The sequence below is a fragment of the Microtus pennsylvanicus genome, chromosome 4, assembly GCF_037038515.1.
Source record: "Microtus pennsylvanicus isolate mMicPen1 chromosome 4, mMicPen1.hap1, whole genome shotgun sequence".
NCBI classification, from domain to species: domain Eukaryota; kingdom Metazoa; phylum Chordata; class Mammalia; order Rodentia; family Cricetidae; genus Microtus; species Microtus pennsylvanicus.
This window is the reverse complement of record NC_134582.1, coordinates 48,013,965-48,034,665: the sequence shown is the minus strand read 5'-3', so window position 1 is coordinate 48,034,665 and position 20,701 is coordinate 48,013,965. Positions and strand designations below refer to the sequence as shown.

Genomic DNA, 20,701 nt, shown 5'->3' with positions numbered 1-20,701 from the left:
TAGCCGGCTATTTTATCTCTGTCCTTAGAAGATAAAGAACCAGCCCACAGGACAAGGGTCAAAGATAAATAAAATGGGAACACCAAGAAACACGAAGACCTTGGCCCCATTCAGTCAGCGGCAGAGTGGGTGCAGGGATCCCAGAACCTGACAAAAGCGCTTTAGGTGGCCCCTCTCCTCCCACAAATGTGTCATCTTTAAAGCCGTGTCCTGCGCTGCTTTGATTTTTTTTTCCCAAGGACTTGAACCCTGGGCAACTACTTTTCGGAAGTTTCATCTTAGCCATTCCCCTTCCCCTTAGATTGATTTTGGAGACAGGATCGCACTATTTTGCCCAAGCTGGCCTTGAACTTTCAGTTCTTCTACTTCAACCTCTCGAGTAGCTGAAATTATAACACTGTGCCATACGGTCTTTGGAAACATAGTCTTAGGATTTATTTTATTTTAAATTATGTGGTAGTGGGGTGTGTGCTGGAGCATAGGGACTGAAGGAGAGTGTATGAGAATCCTTGGCGCTGGAGTTGCAGGTGCTTGTTAGATGCCTGGTGTGGGTTCTGGGAACTGAACTCTGCTCCTCTGCAAAAACATTAGTGCTCTTAACCACAGTGGTCATCGCTGCAGCCCCTTGGTGAACTTTTAGTCACATGTATAAAAAACAAATATATAGTCTCAGCATCTCCTTTTGTAGGTAATCAAAGAGATTGCTTTATGATCATCTCATTAAATAGCTCAGGACAGGCTGTTCCTGTCTCCTCTGAGTGTGGTATTTCACACCTGTAATCCTAACAAGCAGGGTGCTGAGGTCGAAGAATTCCTGAGTTCAAGGTCAACCTGGGCTGAACAGTTCCAGCCTAGTCAGAGACGGTGGCTAAACTGTCTCTCAAAGCAAAAACAAAACAAAACAAAAAAAATCAACAGAAAACAAAAACAAAGCACATTTTTTTTGTTTTTATTTGGGATTTTTGTTTCTTTACCGTGCTTTACTGTGGTTTCTTGAACTCTTAGTAACCCATAAAATACAAAATATGGGGGCTGGAGATATGGCTCAGTGGTTAAGAGCTCTGACTGCTCTTCCAGAAGACCAGGGTTCGATTCCCAGCACCCACATGGCAGCTCACAACTGTCTGTGACTCCAGTTCCACGGGATCCAATACCCTCACACAGACATATATGAAGGCAAAAACACCAATGCATATGGAATAAATAAATTAAAAAGAAATGAAAAAAATATGACTCTGACCTGCTTGTATTACTCATTGTCTTTCAAGAGAAGGCTCAGGGCCGGGTGATGGTGGCGCACGCCTTTAATCCCAGCACTCGGGAGGCAGAGGCAGGTGGAATATCTGTGAGTTCTTCGAGACCAGCCTGGTCTACAGAGCTAGTTCCAGGACAGGCTCCAAAACAAAAAAAAAGAAAGAAAAGAAAAGAAAAAAGAAGAGAGAAGGCTCAGCAGAATCACATCAGAGAAACTGCTAAGACATTAGAGAGATACCCGTGTGATAAATTGAAAATTGTTTGAAAATGATTGATGGATACATGAAAGCACATTAAACTATTCTTTCCACCTCTATCTGATTAAAACTTTCCTGTCTCGAAAAACCCAAAAAAACAAAAACTTTCCAATAATTATAAAATAAAAGCATGCCAGGCCCTGGGCTCTGGAGATCTGGGGATCGCACGGCCACCACTCACCATGTTCCTTCCAGCTTCCAAAGACTCGGCGTGAGTCTGAGACTCCTCCAGAAAAGGCTGGGAGACTGTGGTTTCAGCCTGGAGCTCTGGGAAAACTCCTGCAGCCTTCGTGACTTTTTATCATCCCTTTTCTTCCTGGTCTTTTGTTTTCCTGCAATAATCTAATCTGGCAAGGGTGAGACCTGTCAGTTGGTGGGTGGGGTGAGCTGGAAAGAGACCAGGAGGGCATAGGAGGCTCTCTCTCTGTATGTGGGTGTAGGCGTAGTGTATGTGTGTGTGGTGTATATATGTATGTGGTGTGTGTGTATGTTTTGTATGTATGTGTGTATGTGTAGTGTATATATGTGTATGTGGTATAGTATATATATGCATACGTATATTGAGGTGTGTGTATGTGATGTAGTGTATATGTGTGTGTGGTCTATGTATGCATGTGCTGTGTGTATGCATGCATGTGTGTGTGTTTTGTATGTGTGTATGTAAGTGGTATAGTGGGGGGGTCTGTGATGTATGTATGTGGTGTGTATATGGTGTAGTGTATGTATATATGTGGTGTGTGTATATGTGGTGATTCTCGTACCTAAAATCAGTCAGCAAAGTCACAGAAAAAAAAAACACTTTCCCAGTTGGGCAGTGGTGTCGCACGCCTAAGCCCCAGCACTCGGGAGGCAGAGGCAGGCATGTCTCTGTGAGTTTGAGGCCAGTCTGGTCTACAAAGCGAGTTCTAGAACAGGCCTCAAAGCTATAAGTCCCCTTTTCCTATCTAAAACTTGTAATTTGATGTTTTTCTTATTTCCTTGACCAGCAGTGCTGGTAATTTACATTATTTTTTAAATTTTATGTGTTCATTTATTATAGTGTTCTGCCTGCATATGCGCCTGCAGGCCAGAAGAGGGCACCAGATCTCATTACGGATGGTTACTACTAGGAATTGAATTTAGGACCTCACTCCTTTGTCTAAGTGTAAGGAAGGTGGCCCAAGTTTACTGACAAAACCTAGCTCAGGCCGAGTATGTAATGACCAGACTTGCATTTAGCAGGCATGAGACTCTGGGTTCAGGCCCTAGCACAAAACAACAGCGACAAAAAACAACCACCAAGACGCCTGTTCTTGCATCTAGGACTCCATACAATTTCACCGGAGGGGAAGTGGCCAAAGAGAAAGCCACAGAGGAAAGGTGGCTGGAGAAAAGCCCCTGGAGTATGGGGTAGGGGTGTGGGGTAGGGTGTGAGGGTAGGGGTGGTTCTGGAGGCAGTCTCATCCAGCCCTGAGAAGGCTAAGTGAAACGCTGCGGACCCTAGGGTTGCCGGTGTTCGTGCTCTCACTGCTGAGAACCCCGGTACTTGAAGAAAGAGATGCGCTGCCAAGCTCTTCTGAGAGGTCAGCAACTCCACACACCAGCTCCGCCAGAGGCGGCGGCATCAGGAGGCCGGCGAGAAATTACAAAGGAACTTGGCAAGCTCCAGAAAGACGCATCCCTTCCGAGCCTCCCAGAGAAAAGCCAGCAGGGAGAAGGGCTGCCAACGAAGCCTAGGCTGAAAGCATTACCTCATCAAGATAAACCCCCATTGGCTGAATGCTCTGGGCAAAGCTTTCCTTTAACCCTCTCAGGGAACAAATGCTACGTATGCGACCCCACCTTCCCTCACTGCCTCTTGATTTCAACTAAGGAAAATGGGTGGGAGGCTGCGGCAACAACAGACCGTTCTCTCGCACTTTTCGATAAGCATACCTACTTATACTAAAAGCCAATCGTGAGGTCTGTATACCTCCCACCCCCAATTACTGGGAATCATCTGCAACAGATTGCTAAATACAGGGCAGATAGGAAGAGATGATGCAAGCAAATTCTTAATCTTTATCTAAACTTGCAATGGAATTACCAGAAGGAACAAGACTTTTTTTGTACTTTGAATCAACAAAAATCAGAACAGTGAGAATGAATGCAGGGCGTAGTGGTACACACCTTTGTTTCCGGTGCTTGGGAGACAGAGGCAGGCAGAGCTTTGGGCTGTTGTTTTTTGTTTTTATTATTTTATTCGTATGTGTATGACTGTTTGACCTGCATGAATGTCTTACACCAAGGGCAGTGCCTGCAAAGGCTAGAGAGGGTGCGGGACCCTCCGGGGCTGGAGTTACAGCTGGGGGTCACTGTATGGGTCCTGGGAATAGAACCTGGGACCTCTGCTAAAGCAACAGGCGCTCATAACCGCTGAGCCATCTCTCCAGTCCCATCTTTTGTTTGTTTTTGAGTTTGTTTCTTTGTTTCTGACACAAAAACACTGTGTAGACCAGGCTGACCTCAGACTCACAAATCCTCCTGCCTCCACTGGACTGACACAGCCAGGCCATTTTTTCATTTCTTTGAGGCAGAGTCATCAACACTGTAGACAAGGCTGCCCTGGAACTCACAGAGATCCACCCACCTCTGCCTCCTGGGTGTTAGGATTGAAGGTGTGAGCCACCCCACCCTTTGAGATTCTGTCTAAATTTTAAAATCTGAGAAATATTCGGAAGAAACAGCCTCTGGCTTTTTGGTTTTTCTGGTTTGGGTTGGTTTTTTTTTTTTGTGGTGTGTGTGTGTGTGTGTGTGTGAGAGAGAGAGAGAGAGAGAGAGAGAGAGAAAGAGAGAGAGAGAGAGAGAGAGAGAGAGAGAGAGAGACTTAACCAGTCTGTTGCGGCATGTTTTTGGTTTTGGTTTTTGGTTTTGTTTGTTTTCTGAGACAGGGTTTCTCTGTGTAACTCTGACTGTCCTGGAGCTTCTACAGACCAGCCTGGCTTCTAACTAGCAGTGATCCACCCGCCTCTACCTCCCAAGTGCTGGGATTAAAGGTGTGCACCACCACACCGCCAGGCTAGCCTCTGGTTTTTGTGTTTGTTAACAACTAATTTTCTAAAAGTTATCCTGATAAACCACATCCTCCATTTTTTTTCACGAACTCTTCCAAAAGACATCCTAAATTTTAAAAAAAAAAAAAGCAAGGAAGCGTGATCAAACAAAAGTCCAAGTTTATGGCTTGCACTCTGGAGAATAAAGAACTCAATAAACCTATCTTCCTGTTACGCAAACTCTTACTTGACAGAACAGAGCACAAAGGATCGTATGCTCCAAAAGCTTTGCTTGGTGATTAAAGCTATGGGGAGGGGAGCACAGCTTGGGGACTGACATTTTCCCACTGGGAAAAAGCTGTAAACCCTGGGTCTGGAAAGATGATTCAGCTGGTAAAGGTACCACCAAGCCCGACAAACCTGAGTTTGATCCCCAAGACCTGCGTAGTGGAAGAGAACCCGGTCCCACAGGCTGTGCTCGTGACCTCTGCATGTGCACACTGAGGGCACATACCACATTCACACACATGCACAAACAAATAAAATGGAATGCTTTCTAAAAGCTATTAGCTCTTACCTACAAGAGCTTGTTTGTAGCTCTTAGTCTACAAACAAGAAACAAAAGCCATGCTCATTGAACATACTGAGGAGGGTGGTTGACTCCAGTACATAGGGAACGTAATTATATCTTTTTTTTCTAAATTATTATAAATTTATTTACTGTATCCCGGACTGATCTTAAACTCACCGCGTAGCCTAGAATGAACTGTTGATCCCTCCTTCCTCTACTTCCTCAGTGCTAAGATTACAGGCAAGTAGCCCATGCCTTGTTTATGCGGTGCTGGGGATCATACCTGCCCAGCCTGCGCTCTACCCACCCAGCCACATCCCCACAGAGCTCCTGTGGCTTTTCCAAGTGACAAAATATTAGATTATCATTTGTTGTTGGTTCTATAGTGACTCAAAAGCAGCAGTGCTCGGTGAATTAGGCTAACACAATGGCTGATTTACATTTTCTATAATGCGACTCATGCTTGAGACACCTTCCGTAATGTACCAGGCCTGTTTTTAACTCAGTCCAGACTGCCGCCAACAGTTTCCAAACCTGTTGGGGTCTAGGGAACATTTTGTTTGTTTGTTTCTTTGTTTTTCGAGACAAGGTTTCTCTGTGTAGCCCTGGTTGTCCTGGAACTTGGTCTGTAGACCAGGCTGGCCTCGAACTCACAGAGATCCGCCTGCCTCTGCCTCCTGAGTGTTGGGATAAAGGTGTGCGCCACCACTGCCCACTACCATGGAACATTTTTAAGCAACAATTCTGCAACAGAAAGCTATGATATAGAACAGAGCCATCAAATTCTGGTTTGATGGCCTGTGCCAACTCTAGGATGTGAGAATGAGGCCAAGCCTACCCACTCCGGTGGCCTCGCTCGGGTGTTTGAAGAAGACCCTTTGTCTCAGCCCCCTCGCTCGGGTGTTTGAAGAAGACCCTTTGTCTCAGCCCCCTCACTCGGGTGTTTGAAGACCCTTTGTCTCAGCCCCCTCGCTCGGGTGTTTGAAGACCCTTTGTCTCAGCCCCCTCGCTCGGGTGTTTGAAGAAGACCCTTTGTCTCAGCCCCCTCGCTCGGGTGTTTGAAGAAGACCCTTTGTCTCAGCCCCCTCGCTCGGGTGTTTGAAGACCCTTTGTCTCAGCCCCCTCGCTCGGGTGTTTGAAGAAGACCCTTTGTCTCAGCCCCCTCCCTCAGTCACCTGACATTTCCCGTGTGTCTGTTGCTGTCATTACATTCTGACTTTGCAAGCCTGCCGATGGTGGCGCTTGCCTTTAATCCCAGCACTCGGGAGGCAGAGGCAGGCGGATCTCTGTGAGTTCGAGACCAGCCTGGTCTGCAGAGCTAGTTCCAGGACAGGCTCCAAAGCTACAGAGAAACCCTGTCTCAAAAAAAAAAAAATTCTGACTTTGCTTCCACTATGGCCACAAATACAATGGGAGAAACGTGCCCCCTTGTAGAAAGCGCCTTAGTAGATTGTAGTGTTTGTTGACCACCTGGGATCTGGGTGCCAGGGACTTTTCATATACTGGAAGTTCCCAAACTTTCTCTACTCAAAGAACTCAGAGTGTGTTGGAAATTTCCCACTGTGTTCTGAGGTCAAAAGAAATACCTTCACAGGACTGGGAAGATGTCTCAGAGGGTAGAGGCACCTTTTGGTTGGCTTAGCTAATTTGGATTTGGTTTGGGATTTTTATTATTTTTTATGTGTATGCATGTTTGCCTCGGTCTGTGCATGGCATACCTGGTGCCTGAGGAGGCCAGAAGGCGGCATTAGGTTCCCCTGAAACTGGAATTACAGACAGTTGCGAGGCAGGAAAACACGTTCCTCTCAACCACCTAGACAGCTCTCCAGCCCCGTGATTTTAGGGGTTTTTTTTGGTTTGTTTTATTTTGTTGAGACAGGGTCACACACTGGATAGCCCTAACTGGTCTCATGCTTCAGGACTTCCTGAAGTGATCCTCCTGCCTCTGTCCCTCAAGTTCTAGATATGTGCCACCATGCCCTACTCCAGTGCTTGCTTGAGATAGGGAAGGCCTCACTTTGTGGTCCACACTGGCATCAATCTCATGGCAATCCTGCTGAGTTTGGAGACTGCAGGTGTATACCACCACAACTACCTGTTTGTAGATGAGACAGGAGCCTTCAGGGTGGTATAGCTGCAGATGGCCTCGCTGCCTTTAAATAATTTATTTTAAAATATAACAGAGGGGCTGGAGAGACGGCTTCTTGTGGTTAAGAGCACTTGCTGCTCTTCCAGAGGACCCAAGTTAGACTCTTAGACCAGCTCACAAGCACCTGTAAGTCCAGCTCCTGGGAACACAACGCTCTCCTGGACTCCATGGGCACCCTTACAGTGTGATGTGTGCAAACCTGTGAACGGACATGCGCACACAGAAATAGAAAAGTGGCATAGGTGTGTGTGCATGAAGAGAGGGAGGAAAGGCCAGGGAGGAGCAGAGGAAACATTATATGGAAATAAAAAGCACATACCTACATATTAAAACAGAATCAGGTCACAAAATAAATGGCAATGTGAGGGTCAAATTCTAACTAAGCTGAGATCACCCCTCTTTTGCACTCTCTAGGATCCCAAGATCCCCCAAGTTCTAGCAATGAGCTGAACTCCACCCTGGGTGTGAGTGATGACAGCCATGAACCACATAGTTCTGCCAGCTGCTAGCCACATGCCTCAGCCACGCCTGATGTAATTTTAACTGCTTTACTCTTCAGTTCTGTACCTCCCCTCGCCATAATCAATCAGGTTAAATGTCCGCGACCCCAAGACCCTCCGACCAGGCTGTGACCCACTTGGTTTTCCCTATATAAACCCTGTAAACGCTCAGGGCCGCCCTTCTCCAAGTGGACCAAGCTCGGTTTTTAATCAGTTAAACCTGTTTGTGTTTGCACCAGACAGCGGCTCTGCGGTCTTGTCTGGGGTCTCACGACTCTGACAGAACCCCAGCGCCTCTCAAGACCCTCCTTTGGACACAGTCCCTGCCTCTTTTTAATTGAATTTTTAAGACTGAGATCTGTGTATGTGCGTACACTTGAATGTAGGTGCAAGTTGTGGCTGAGAAGGTCAAACCCGGTGGAGCTGGAATCCCAGGAAGCTGTGAACCATTCAGTGTGGGTGCTGGAACCCAAGCGTAAGTCCTCTGGGAGAGCAGTACCCGTTCTTAACCACTGAGTTATCTTCCCAACCCTCCCTACCTCCTACCAGAAACCCAATAGTCTTGACTTTTACAACTACGGTCCTTAACTTTAGGTCCTTAACTTTACTGACTATTCACACGTCCACAACTACTGTGTGGTTTAAGCACTAAACACTTGCCTCCAGGCATGGCCTGCAGCTTCTCATTCCAGCGCAGACTGCTGTCCGCACACACCTGCAGATTTACCAGACTCCTTGTCAAACTGCTTCTTAAGAAACCACTCAAAGGCAGGTGTGGTGGAGCACACCCAAATTCCTGGTTCTGGGGAGTAAGGTGGAGGCCAGAGTCTCAAGACTTCAAAGCTGGGCCCCATGTAGTGATCTCTGCCTTTTATCCCAGCACTCAGGAGGCAGTGGCAGGTGGATCTCTGAGCTCTGGGCAGGGCCTTGCCTACATAGTCCAGTATGTAGTGAGTTGGAGATCAGCCTAGACTTTATGAGATACTTTTTCAGAATTAGAGAGAAGTAAACACTCTATCTAAAATATCTCTATTATTCCCACGCTTCTGATTCATAATTTGAGTCAGGATAGAATTCTAGGTTAAGAATCACTTTTCGGGGGCTGAAGAGATGGCTCAGAGGTTAAGAGCATTGCCCGCTCTTCCAAAGGTCCTGAGTTCAATTCCCAGCAACCACATGGTGGCTCACAACCATCTGTAGTGAGTGAGGTCTGGTGCCCTCTTCTGGCCTGCAGACATACACACAGACAGAACATTGTATACATAATAAATAAATAAATAAATAAATATTTAAAAAAAAAATCACTTTTCGTGGATGGTGGTAGGCCACACATTTAATCCCAGCATTTGGGAGGCAGAGGCAGTCAGAACTCACGTCCGAGGACAGCTTGGTTTACAGAGTGAGTTTCAGGATAGCTCGGTCTGTTTCACTTGATAAACCGTGTCTCAAAAAACCAAGAAAAATTTTTAAATAACAACCACCTTACATGTGTGTATCAGTCAGGGTTCTCTCAAGGAACAAAACTGATTAAAAAATATATATTGATTATATAAATATAATTGATATATACATATAATAATACATATATATTATATATAATATATGTGTATATAATACATGTATTATAACAATACATAATATTGTTTTATATTAATATATATTAATGTGGGTATTAAAATGGCTTACAGACTGGGGTCCCTGCTGGTCAAACAATGGATGTTGCTCTGACAGAAAAGCCAAAAATCCAGTGTCGTCCAGCATGGGGCTGGATGTCTCAACTGGATGTCTTCAGGACACAGCAGAACCCAGAAGGAGGAGGCCACAGTGCAAGCAAAGAGGAAAACCTTCTTGTCCTTTACAGAGGCTTCCAGTTTAGGCTGGCCCAGTTTAGGGTGGATCAGTGGATCTCACACCATCCAGATTTAAGGTAGATCTTCCAACCTCAAGCAACCTGGATTTAAGGTGAATCTCCCCGCCTCAGACAATCCAATTAACAAAAAAAAATTCCCTCACAGGTGTGCCCAGGGCTTGGGTTTTTAGTTAATTCCAAAGGTAGTCAAGCTGACAGCCTTTTCCAAAGTACGCGTGTTTGTGTGCGTGTGCAGAGGTGGGGTGTGTCTGTGTACACAAGCAGCAGACTCCTCGGAGCTGGAGTTACAGGTACTCATGGGATGCCTAGCTTAATATACAGGCGCTAAGATGTGGACTCTGGTCCTCCTGTTCCCAGGAGATGCTCTTAACCATGGAGCCATCCCTCCAGCCTGTTTTGTACGATTTGTGATTATTTTTTGTTGTTTGGGTTTTGGCTTTAAGATGGGATCTCACCATGGTGCCCATGCTGGCCCTGAATTCAAGATTCTTTTAGCCTCAACTAACCTCAGGGCTGGGGATTTCTAGGAAGCGCCACTATATCTGACCGCATGTTAGCATCTAATGTTCTGAGTGTTCTGAGGGCATCTCCTGTCCCTCTGGGCAAGCCACGTGTTTCACCTCTTTGAGCTTCAGGATCTGTTCTGGATCACAGAATTTGTGGACACTAAGCTTATTCGCTGGGAATGCAGATCTTACCCTGAGCTCCTGGGAGTGTTGACATGACCATCCATGGGCAACCCTACTTAGAGAATACTTGACTGAAGGCATTCCAGAACCAACCAGTGGCCAGCGGCTGACAGTATGGGAGGTGAAGGCCCAGCAGGCCCAGCTCCCTTACCTCAGCTGGTACCAACTCTGCGGAGTCCTGCCAGCTCTGGAATGACCATGGTAAGGCAGCTGAAGGTCTTCAGAGGTTCCCCATCACAGCCCAACTTCTCTGCGGGTCAGCCTTGTTTCTCCTATGATGTTCTACACTCATCCCACGGACAGTCAGTCCAGCCTGCGTTTTGTTTTTTAAATATTTATTTATTATGTATACAATATTCTATCTGTGTATATGCCTGCAGGCCAGAAGAGGGCACCAGATCTCATTACAGATGATTGTGAGCCACCAAGTGGTTGCTGGGAACTGAACTCAGGACCTCTGGAAGAAGAAGCAGTGCTCTTTTCTTGGGCTGAGACAAGAATCTCAAAACTGGCTTGGAACTCACAAAGTAGCTGAGGATGATTTTGAATTTCTGATCCTGTCTCTAACTTCCAAGTACCAGGATTGCAGGCATGTGCCACAATGCCCAGCTTTTAGCAATTTGTTTTCTATACACTGGATTTCTTTTAATGCTGAGAAATGAATCAGGAAAATAATACTGTTTATAATACCTTAAAAAAAAAAACAAACGTGCCGGGCAGTGGTGGCGCACGCATTTAATCCCAGCACTCGGGAGGCAGAGGCAGGCGGATCTCTGTGAGTTCGAGACCAGCCTGTTCTACAAGAACTAGTACCAGGACAGGCTCCAAAACCACAGAGAAACCCTGTCTCGAAAAAACAAAAACAAAAAAAAACAAAAAAAAAACAAAAAATGTTATGGTTGAAAGGATCAGCATGTGAATCTTTTTTTTTTTGTTTGTTTTTGGTTTTTCGAGACAGGGTTTCTCTGTGGTTTTGGAGCCTGTCCTGGAACTAGCTCTTGTACACCAGGCTGGTCTCGAACTCACAGAGATCCGCCTGCCTCTGCCTCCCGAGTGCTGGGATTAAAGGCGTGCGCCACCACCGCCCGGCATCAGCATGTGAATCTTGAAAATGAAATAGAGGCCAGCACAATGGCTCAGAGAGGAAAGCACTTGCTTAGCAGGCAAGGCACCCAGAGTTCCAGCCCAGGACCCACATAGAGGAAGAGCAAGAGCACCAGCTCCAACAAGGAGTTGTCCTTGGACCTCCATGCAGCACAGCAGTGCTCACGTGTACATCATTCATGCCAACACACATGAAACAGCAGCATCCACATGCACATATGTCACGCCTACACATGACACAGTGGCACTCACACGCACATGTCATGTCTATGCACACAACATAGTAGCCCTCACATGCCCATATGCCATGCCTACCCATACAACACAGCAGCACCCACGTGCACATGTCTTGCCTACACACACTATAATAAATACGTTTTTTTGTTTTGTTTTTTAAATATTTATTTATTTATTATGTATACAATATTCTTTCTGCGTGTATGCCTGCAGGCCAGAAGAGGGCACCAGATCTCATTACAGATGGTTGTGAGCCACCATATGGTGGCTGGGAATTGAACTCAGGACCTTTGGAAAAACAGGCAATGCTCTTAACCACTGAGCCATCTCTCCAAAAGCGAGGTGATGCCAGGCAGTGGTGGCGCACACCTTTAATCCCAGCACTCAGGATGCAGAGGCAGGTGAATCTCTGTGAGTTCGAGGACAGCCTGATCTAGAAGAGCTAGTTCCAGGACAGGAACCAAAAGCTACAGAGAAACCCTGTCTCGAAAAATCCAAAAAAAACCCAAAAGCCAGGTGATGATGGCTGAGCAAATAAAGGTGTTTCCTGCTAAAGGCTAGAGTCACAAGGTAGAAAGAGAGTTGTGTCCACAAGTGTCCTCTGAGCTCCCCACGCACACCACCCTTCACAAATAAATGTATCTTTTTAATCTTTGTTTGTTTGTTTTTCTCTGTAGCTTTGGAGCCCGTCCCAGAACTAGCTCTTGTACCAGGTTAGCCTTGAACTCACAGAGATCTGCCTGCCTCTGCCTCCCCTCCAAGTGCTGGGTTTAAAGGTGTGCGCCACCACTTCCGGGCTAATTTTTTTCCCTAGACATTGTAATAATATTTTATTATATATCAAATTGTCTTCAATATAACTTAAACCTGATTAAATCTGAGACTCTTTTATCTTTTTTTTTGGTTTTCTTTTTTCTTTTTTTTTTTTTTTTGGTTTTTCGAGACAAGGTTTTTCTGTGGCTTTAGAGCCTGTCCTGGAACTACCTCTGTAGACCAGCCTGGTCTCGAACTCACAGAGATCTGCATGCCTCTGCCTCCCGAGTGCTGGGATTAAAGGCGTGCGCCACCATCGCCCGGCTCTTTTATCTTTTTTTTTTTTTTTTAATTTTTTTTTATGGTTTATTTAGCTTTATTTTATGTGCATTGGTGTGAAGGTGTCAGATCCCCTGGATCTGGATTTTCAGACAGTTGTGAGCTGCCATATGGGCGCTGGGATTTGAACCCGGGTCCTCGGGGAGAGCAGTCAGTGCTCTTAACCGCTGAGCCATCTCTCCAGCCCCTCTTTTATCTTTTTAAAGTAAAAAAAAAAAATCTCTTTATGTACAATATCTACTGTCTAGAGTCTGGCAAATATAGCACCTTTCATTGAAGGATTTTTGCTTAACATAACAAGCAAAAATAACCAAAAAAAAAGAAAAAAAGTCAAAGCAAATTGAACCCCCAGATCCCTCAATGGTGAATAAAGCATTAAAGACAAATACAGAGTAACTTTTGTCTAGAAACGCATAATGAATATGAAAGACCCCCATATGGAAAGAATCAAGTCTCCAGATAACACGACCTCCCCCTCCCCTAGTAACTAACAAGAGACCGTCCTTGCAGCAATCACACAAGGTTTATTGACAGGTTACCAGTGCACTGGGGCCGAGACTCTAACCCACGCAGGGGAGGAGTTCGACCCCGAGTCACTGGGAGAAGGGGTTTTTAAGGGAAGAAACCACAGCCCAGTAATCCAAAGGGGGTAGGGAGGGCGTCAGAGAAAATTTCGAAAATACCACTGATGATCACAAGGGGCAACTCCCTGTTTCACAAGATTATTCTCAAGATTACAATCTAACTTTATCTTCAGCTAGTTCCTGAAACAGAGTTACTGAACCGACTAGTCCCAGATTTCTGATTCTTCTCTCCCTGCTTAGATTTTTGGCTGTATTTTTTCCTGCTAGGGGGGGGTGTCTGGATTTATCCAGGTCTTTTAAATACTAATGTTAGTATTTAAAAAAATTCAAACAGCCCCATTAGTCCTCGGGGCCGATGCTCCCGCTCTGGGTCGGGCTGACTCTGGATCATTTCTCGGCTCCCGGGTGACGCAGCACAGGACCACGCTGAAAATTGCACCGAAGATCATCAGTACGGCCATGCCAATGTCCACTGCTCCAATGATGTAGAACTTGCTGTTGAAGACATCACTGATGGCTTCTGGGCAGGACTTAACCTGGAAGGTATCAAGACCTTGCTTTTGGGGGCAGATGTCCGAGATAAACTGTTCCTTGCCTCCTGCTAGGCCACAGCAGTTCAACGCCGCGTGGATGGCTTTCAGTGTCTCCCGCTGGGGCCCATCCATGCTCTTCAGCCTTTGGTAAGTGTTGTTGTAAAATTCCTGGACTTCCTTAATCACCTCATCCTTATGGGTATAGCCCCAGAAGGCTGCAGCTATCTCGATGGCGAATATCACCAGGAGAAATCCGAAGAACAATCTCAGCATGCACCGGGATTTTTTCTCAGCTCTGCAGCAGCCCAGGAAACCCCCCAGCATAAAGAGGGCCCCAACTCCAATCAGGAAGTACACTCCCGTGTAGAAACTGGGATCAGATTCTTCCTGTCGGTTTGAGAGTCGAGAGTCTAATCGGAGCCATAGTCCAAAGGCAAATATCGCAAATCCGCCCAGCCAGAACATGAAGTTAAATCCAAAGAGCACGCATTTGAGGCTCTTGCTATCCGCGTTGTCCGGCATGGTGGAAGCTGGACTTCCGCAGGACGAGGAGCAGACACGGCTGGGACAGAGGGGATGGCAGTGGACTGAGGCTGGGGGCTGGACTACGGCTCCCGGGCTAAAATAAGAAAATGAAGCCATAGATAAACAAATGTACACAAATAATAAAAATCCAGAGACAGAAATTGGGGTTCAACCCGAAAACCAGAAAAGCAAGGCAGCCAAACCAATAGAGAAGACTTACCTCTACCAAGGCTGGGCGAAGGCAAACTAAGCCGCCACGACTTTCTCTCCCTGCAATTTATATTTCCTCTGGTGCTGGCTGGTATTAAAGGAGTGACTACCTAGGACTGGGATTAAAGGAGTAGACCACCACCACCAGGATTTGTTTCTGCTTTGACCTCGCGTAGCCTAGGGTGTCCTTGAATCCCAAATCCTGGGATTAAAGGTGTGCCTCACCATTCCCTGGCCTCTAGTGGCTTTAGCTTTGCCTCTGGTCTTCAGGCAAGATTCATTCATTAAATAAATACAAATATACCACTATAAACTGTAAATCCCAGCTTCTGGCCTCCATTTTTGGAGACCCCTCCCCTATGCCCTTTGAACCTTGACCCCTCCCCAGGAAAGGTCAAGACCACTCCCTTGGGCTATTAATCGGCTCCCCGCGTGATTTTCCCTTTTCTGCTCAGGTGGTCACCAACTGGTAACTTTCCTCCCCTCAGGGCCGAACAGGAGCACAGGTATATAATTCAACCTGGATATCTTTTTTGTTTTGTTTTGTTTTTTTGTTTTTCGAGACAGGGTTTCTCTGTGGTTTTGGAGCCTGTCCTGGAACTAGCTCTTGTAGACCAGGCTGGTCTCGAACTCACAGAGATCCACCTGCCTCTGCCTCCCGAGTCCTGGGATTAAAGGCGTGCGCCACCACTGCCCGGCCTGGATATCTCTTAATCTGGTCTGATTTGGCTTTATTGGGATTATTTTGTGTCGGCAGAGAGCTCGCCTTAGGAAAATATTCCTGCTGGGCGGTGGTGGTGCACGCCTTTAATCCCAGCACTTGGGAGGCAGAGGCATGCGGATGACTGGGAGTTCGAGGCCAGCCTGGTACAAGAGCTAGTTCCCAGACAAGCACCAAAGCTACAGAGAAACCCTGTCTCGGAAAAAAAAAAAAGGAAAATATTCCTAACATAAACAAATGTAATTTTTATCTCAAATAAGAAAATGAAGCCAGGTATGATGTTGTACACCTTTGATCCCAGCACTCTGGAAGCAGAAGCAGGCGGATCTCTGTGAGTTCCAGGACAGCCAGGGCTGTTACACAAGTAAGCCCTGTCTTGAAAAAAACAAAAAAGAAAGAAAGAGGGCTGGTGAGACGGCTCAGAGGATATGTGCACTGGCTGTTCTTTCAGAGGTCCTGAGTTCAATTCCCAGCAACCACGTGGGTTTTCACAACCATCTGTAATGAGATCTGTCGCCCTCTTCTGGCCTGTATGCATACATGGAGGCAGAATATTGTATACATAATAAATAAATAAATCTTTTAAGAAAAAGAAAGAAAAAAAATCACCTTTCATGTGTGTATCAGTCAGAGTTCTCTCAAGGAACAGAACTGATTGAAAAATATATATTGATTATATAAATATAATTGATATATACATATAATAGTACATTATATTGTTATATATTAATATATATTAATGTGGGTATTAAAATGGCTTACAGACTGGGGTCCCTGCTGGTCCAACAATGGATGTTGTTCTGACAGAAAAGCCAAAAATCCAGTGTCGTCCAGTACATGGGGCTGGATGTCTCAACTGGATGTCTTCAGGACACAGCAGAACCCAGAAGGAGGAGGCCACAGTGCAAGCAAAGAGGAAAACCTTGTCCTTTACAGAGGCAGAGGCTGCCAGTTTAGGCTGGCCCAGTTTAGGGTGGGTCTGTGGATCTCCATCATCCAGATTTAAGGTAGATCTTCCAACCTCAAGCAACCTGGATTTAAGGTGAATCTCCCTGCCTCAAACAATCCAATTAACAACAACAACAACAAAAAATTCCCTCACAGGTGTGCCCAGGGGCTTGGGTTTTTAGTTAATTCCAAAGGCAGTCAAGCTGACAGCCTTTTCAAAAGCACGCGTTTGTGTGCGTGTGCAGAGGTGGGGTGTGTCTGTGTACACAAGCAGCAGACTCCTCAGAGCTGGAGTTACAGGTACTCATGGGATGCCTAGCTTAATATACAGGCGCTAAGATGTGGACTCTGGTCTTCCTGTTCCCAGGAGATGCTCTTAACCATGGAGCCATCCCTCCAGCCTGTTTTGTACGATTTGTTGTTGTTGTTTTATTTGTGATTATTTTTTGTTGTTTGGGTTTTGGCTTTAAGATGGGATCTCACCATGGTGCCCATGCTGGCCCTGAATTCAAGATTCTTTTAGCCTCAGCTAACCTCAGGGCTGGGGATTTCTAGGAAGCGCCACTATATCTGACCGCATGTTAGCATCAAATGTTCTGAGTGTTCTGAGGGCATCTCCTGTCCCTCTGGGCAAGCCACGTGTTTCACCTCTTTGAGCTTCAGGATCTGTTCTGGATCACAGAATTTGTGGACACTAAGCTTATTCGCTGGGAATGCAGATCTTACCCTGAGCTCCTGGGAGTGTTGACATGACCATCCATGGGCAACCCTACTTAGAGAATACTTGACTGAAGGCATTCCAGAACCAACCAGCGGCCAGCGGCTGACAGTATGGGAGGTGAAGGCCCAGCAGGCCCAGCTCCCTTACCTCAGCTGGTACCAACTCTGCGGGGTCCTGCCAGCTCTGGAATGACCATGGTAGGGCAGCTGAAGGTCTTCAGAGGTTCCCCATCACAGCCCAACTTCTCTGCGGGTCAGCCTTGTTTCTCCTATGATGTTCTACACTCATCCCACGGACAGTCATTCCAGCCTGCGTTTTGTTTTTTAAATATTTATTTATTATGTATACAATATTCTATCTGTGTATATGCCTGCAGGCCAGAAGAGGGCACCAGATCTCATTACAGATGATTGTGAGCCACCATGTGGTTGCTGGGAACTGAACTCAGGACCTCTGGAAGAAGAAGCAGTGCTCTTTTCTTGGGCTGAGACAACAATCTCAAAACTGGCTTGGAACTCACAAAGTAGCTGAGGATGATTTTGAATTTCTGATCCTGTCTCTAACTTCCAAGTACCAGGATTGCAGGCATGTGCCACAAATCCCAGCTTTTAGCAATTTGTTTTCTATACACTGGATTTCTTTTAATGCTGAGAAATGAATCAGGAAAATAATACTGTTTATAATAGCTTAAAAAAAAAAACATGCTGGGCGGTGGTGGCGCACGCATTTAATCCCAGCACTCGGGAGGCAGAGGCAGGCGGATCTCTGTGAGTTCCTGTCCTGGAACTAGCTCTTGTAGACCAGGCTGGTCTCGAACTCACAGAGATCCGCCTGCCTCTGCCTCTGCCTCCCGAGTGCTAGGATTAAAGGCATGTGCCACCACCGCCCGGCATCAGCATGTGAATCTTGAAAATGAAATAGAGGCCAGCACAATGGCTCAGAGAGGAAAGCACTTGCTTAGCAGGCAGGGCACCCAGAGTTCCAGCCCAGGACCCACATAGAGGAAGAGCAAGAGCACCAGCTCCAACAAGGAGTTGTCCTCGGACCTCCATGCAGCACAGCAGTGCTCACGTGTACATCATTCATGCCAACACACATGAAACAGCAGCATCCACATGCACATATGTCACGCCTACACATGACACAGTGGCACTCACACGCACATGTCATGTCTATGCACACAACATAGTAGCCCTCACATGCCCATATGCCATGCCTACCCATACAACACAGCAGCACCCACGTGCACATGTCTTGCCTACACACACTATAATAAATACGTTTTTTTGTTTTGTTTTTTAAGTATTTATTTATTTATTATGTATACAATATTCTTTCTGCGTGTATGCCTGCAGGCCAGAAGAGGGCACCAGATCTCATTACAGATGGTTGTGAGCCACCATATGGTGGCTGGGAATTGAACTCAGGACCTTTGGAAGAACAGGCAATGCTCTTAACCACTGAGCCATCTCTCCAAAAGCGAGGTGATGCCAGGCAGTGGTGGCGCACACCTTTAATCCCAGCACTCAGGATGCAGAGGCAGGTGAATCTCTGTGAGTTCGAGGACAGCCTGATCTAGAAGAGCTAGTTCCAGGACAGGAACCAAAAGCTACAGAGAAACCCTGTCTCGAAAAATCCAAAAAAAACCCAAAAGCCAGGTGATGATGGCTGAGCAAATAAAGGTGTTTCCTGCTAAAGGCTAGAGTCACAAGGTAGAAAGAGAGTTGTGTCCACAAGTGTCCTCTGAGCTCCCCACGCACACCACCCTTCACAAATAAATGTATCTTTTTAATCTTTGTTTGGATGTTTTTCTCTGTAGCTTTGGAGCCCGTCCCAGAACTAGCTCTTGTACCAGGTTAGCCTTGAACTCACAGAGATCTGCCTGCCTCTGCCTCCCCTCCAAGTGCTGGGTGTAAAGGTGTGCGCCACCACTTCCGGGCTAATTTTTTTCCCTAGACATTGTAATAATATTTTATTATATATCAAATTGTCTTCAATATAACTTAAAACCTGATTAAATCTGAGACTCTTTTATCTTTTTTTTTGGTTTTCTTTTTTTTTGTTTTTTTTTTTTTGGTTTTTCGAGACAAGGTTTTTCTGTGGCTTTGGAGCCTGTCCTGGAACTACCTCTGTAGACCAGCCTGGTCTCGAACTCACAGAGATCTGCCTGCCTCTGCCTCCCGAGTGCTGGGATTAAAGGCGTGCGCCACCATCGCCCGGCTCTTTTATCTTTTTAAAGTAAAAAAAAAAATCTCTTTATGTACAATATCTACTGTCTAGAGTCTAGCAAATATAGCACCTTTCATTGAAGGATTTTTGCTTAACATAACAAGCAAAAATAACCAAAAAAAAAAAAAAAAGAAAAAAAGTCAAAGCAAATTGAACCCCCAGATCCCTCAATGGTGAATAAAGCATTAAAGACAAATACAGAGTAACTTTTGTCTAGAAACGCATAATGAATATGAAAGACCCCCATATGGAAAGAATCAAGTCTCCAGATAACACGACCTCCCCCTCCCCTAGTAACTAACGAGAGACCGTCCTTGCAGCAATCACACAAGGTTTATTGACAGGTTACCAGTGCACTGGGGCCGAGACTCTAACCCACGCAGGGGAGGAGTTCGACCCCAGTCACTGGGAGAAGGGGTTTTTAAGGGAAGAAACCACAGCCCAGTAATCCAAAGGGGGTAGGGAGGGCGTCAGAGAAAATTTCGAAAATACCACTGATGATCACAAGGGGCAACTCCCTGTTTCACAAGATTATTCTCAAGATTACAATCTAACTTTATCTTCAGCTAGTTCCTGAAACAGAGTTACTGAACCGACTAGTCCCAGATTTCTGATTCTTCTCTCCCTGCTTAGATTTTTGGCTGTATTTTTTCCTGCTGGGGGGGGGTCTGGATTTATCCGGGTCTTTTAAATACTAATATTAGTATTTAAAAAAATTCAAACAGCCCCATTAGTCCTCGGGGCCGATGCTCCCGCTCTGGGTCGGGCTGACTCTGGATCATTTCTCGGCTCCCGGGTGACGCAGCACAGGACCACGCTGAAAATTGCACCGAAGATCATCAGTACGGCCATGCCAATGTCCACTGCTCCAATGATGTAGAACTTGCTGTTGAAGACATCACTGATGGCTTCTGGGCAGGACTTAACCTGGAAGGTATCAAGACCTTGCTTTTGGGGGCAGATGTCCGAGATAAACTGTTCCTTGCCTCCTGCTAGGCCACAGCAGTTCAACGCCGCGTGGATGGCTTTCAGTGTCTCCCGCTGGGGCCCATCCATGCTCTTCAGCCTTTGGTAAGTGTTGTTGTAAAATTCCTGGACTTCCTTAATCACCTCATCCTTATGGGTATAGCCCCAGAAGGCTGCAGCTATCTCGATGGCGAATATCACCAGGAGAAATGCGAAGAACAATCTCAGCATGCACCGGGATTTTTTCTCAGCTCTGCAGCAGCCCAGGAAACCCCCCAGCATAAAGAGGGCCCCAACTCCAATCAGGAAGTACACTCCCGGGTAGAAACTGGGATCAGATTCTTCCTGTCGGTTTGAGAGTCGAGAGTCTAATCGGAGCCATAGTCCAAAGGCAAATATCGCAAATCCGCCCAGCCAGAACATGAAGTTAAATCCAAAGAGCACGCATTTGAGGCTCTTGCTATCCGCGTTGTCCGGCATGGTGGAAGCTGGACTTCCGCGGGACGAGGAGCAGACACGGCTGGGACAGA

At 46.1% G+C, this 20,701-nt stretch overlaps 1 protein-coding gene and 2 pseudogenes across 1 annotated transcript in view; 1 reads left to right on the top strand and 2 right to left on the bottom strand.

The window, feature by feature from the left end:
- Kif20a (kinesin family member 20A) overlaps positions 1–20,701 on the top strand; it is a 464,558-nt gene that overhangs the window by 330,532 nt on the left and 113,325 nt on the right. The gene's annotated exons all lie outside the window — the stretch shown is intronic.
- Positions 13,645–14,373, bottom strand: LOC142848532 (CD9 antigen pseudogene; annotated as a pseudogene).
- On the bottom strand, positions 19,923–20,668 carry LOC142848531 (CD9 antigen pseudogene; annotated as a pseudogene).